This window comes from Malurus melanocephalus, unplaced genomic scaffold, assembly GCF_030028575.1.
Source record: "Malurus melanocephalus ecotype Western Australia unplaced genomic scaffold, MMel_1.1 scaffold_291, whole genome shotgun sequence".
Lineage (NCBI taxonomy): Eukaryota > Metazoa > Chordata > Aves > Passeriformes > Maluridae > Malurus > Malurus melanocephalus.
Window position 1 is genome coordinate 739,894 of NW_026623523.1, and position 2,669 is coordinate 742,562.

Here is a 2,669-nt window from a genome sequence, read left to right on the forward strand (position 1 = left end):
GCCGCCCCGCCCCGCGCGCACCGAGCCTGCGCGCGCCTGCGCGCCCGCCGCCGCCCCGGGGCCGCGGGTTCGAGTCCCGGTCCCGGCGGGGCGGCGGCCGTGGGGCTGGGCAGCGGTCAGCGGACTGGTCCGGTCCCATTGCTTGGGTCAGGCGTGCTGGGCTTCTGCAATTTAGAGAAGAGGAGACCGAGAGGCCTTCTCTTCAATCCTTATAAAATTCTCCAATCCCTATAAATATCTCCAACCCATATAAATACCTCCAAACTCCTGTTGGAGTGACATAAACTTTAACACCGTAAGTAACACCTCGACATTTCCGCTGAGGGTAGAACAGCTCACTCACCTGCATTCCTTTTAACCTTCTCCAGCGTTTTTTTTTCGAAAAGCTACCTTTGGCTTGGTTTATCTTGGTGACTGCTGTGTAACAGGTCAACAACGAGGGCGTTTATTCCTTTCATTACTTGTTATTTTTTGTTTAAAAGAGGGGGGAAAGAAATACAAAAGGATGCATCCAACACTGTGTTCTTCATGCCCAAATGTGGCATGGGTTTTAAGGGGGCAATACGTAGATGGACATAATTGTGCAACTGGAGGAATAATGATGCTTAAGTGCAGGAAATTATTTMGGGGTGAAAGAAGAGAGTTAAAGATAATAATTATGGCATGGAAAAGGCYGTCAAAATTGTGCTCATGAACCAATAAACACAGGAAGCAGTGATAGCTGGCTGTGCAAGAAATTACTGTGCAATGCAACTTCCCTGTACTCAGCTTGTGCCCCGAGTGACCAAGAGCTTTGGAAGTTGCCTAGGAGATCTTCTCACGTATTATACATCTATAATATCATCTTTTTCCAAATTTGTGGAGGGCTRCCTTTCTGAAGACTTTCAAACCCGTCTGGACATCTTCCCATGTCGCCTGCTGCAGGTGTCCCTGCCTTGGACAGTTCAGTTCAGTCCAGTCGGGAGCAGAGCCCGATCCCCCGGCTGTCCCCTCCTGTCAGGGAGTTGTGCAGAGCCACAAGGTCCCCCYKGAGCCTCCTTTGCTCCAGRCTGAGCCCCTTTCCCAGCTCCCTCAGCCRCTCCTGGGGCTCCAGACCCTTCCCCAGCTCYGTTCCCTTCCCTGGACATCACTCYWTGCTGTTTGTGTGAGGTTGGAGGTCCAATGAGGCAGCTTTGTTTTCCATCACAGCTCACTGATCCAGTCTTAGGAAGGCTTTTTTCCATGGCATTTGGCAGAGATGCAGCCATAAATCAGCCCCTGGGCTGAAGTGCAGCTCGGTGGTTTTCTGGCAGCTCTGAGCACTGTGCTGGAATTAAAATGCAGCACTTTTGACATGGACAGAGCTGTAGGAGCTCCCTTGCAGAGTGGAAATTCATCACAGTGGGGAAATTTTGCCCTCTGCCAGTGAAGGTGGCAAAAGATGCCTCTCTAAAGCCATCTCTGCCTCTGTGAGTCCTCTCTCACCACGGCCATTCCTCCTCCATTGGCAGCACTGCACAAATCCAGGGCAAGGGGATGCAGAAGCAATGCTCCAATCTTGCCAGCTCCATGCAGAGATCTCCTGGGACTGCATTAACTGGTACAAGGCTGGGCCTTGGCTGCAGTTTGAATATTCATGGTCTTCCAAGTACCTGATATCTTAATTTTTCTAATTAACACCCACAGGCTGTGCTGGTGGCTTCCACTTAAAACCAGTGAGAAGAAAAGGAAGAAAAGTCAYGTCCGATTGTGCCACACTAGAGACAAGGACGATAAATATGAGCACATGAATCAAGGGCACTGATGGTTTCCCACAAACTGTTTAGGAATAAAATACTGAAATCCAAAGGGATTTTTCATTTCTTGGCCTGGGAGGCAGCTGGGTCAGGTATAGTGCCTGTGGTCAGACACCCAGTGTACCAGAAAGAGCAGCTTCAAGAAGGGGTATATTTGTCTCTGAAACCCTCTGGAGTGGGTGGTTAAAATTATTTCTGTAGCTGTGGGCCCACTTTTTAATTTCAGATCTGGATTGTGTGGGAAGACACAGCCACAYATCTTCCCTTCTTCTTTGTAAATGGCAAATGCAGGGGAAGCGTCACTGCCGAGGAATATTTCCAGTTTTGTGAGTTTCCTGCAGCACTCTCGTGAACACAAATCCAGATTAGGGCCACCAAGGTGATCAGAGGGACAGGGCACAACCTCACACAGGGGAAAGCTGAGAGAGCTGGGGAGGAGAAGGCTCTGGGGAGACCTGATTTCCATTCCAGTACCTGAAGGAGCCAACAGRAAAGATGGAGAGAGACTGTTCACCAGGGGCTAGAGTGACTGGACGAGGGAGAATGGCTTCAAACAGGCACAGAGCAGGGTAAGATCAGGCATTGGGAGGAAAATTGTTGCCTGTGAGGGTGGTGAGGCCCTGGCACAGATAATGGTGCCAGAGGAGTTAGAGAATATCTTCAGAGTTAACACTCATAGCATATTTGAGGCCAAAAATAAATGCCACAGTCAGAAAACCCAAAGGAAACGATGGCAAGAAGTTGGAGGCAGAAGAAACACTTCAGACCCCTAAAACAATAATGGACTGACYTGGGTGATAACAGAATAAGTAGAAGTTGCATTCAATCTGTCTCCACACAGAGCAGTGAATTAGATGCATCTATTTATCAATATTTTTCTTTAAAATGAAGGTT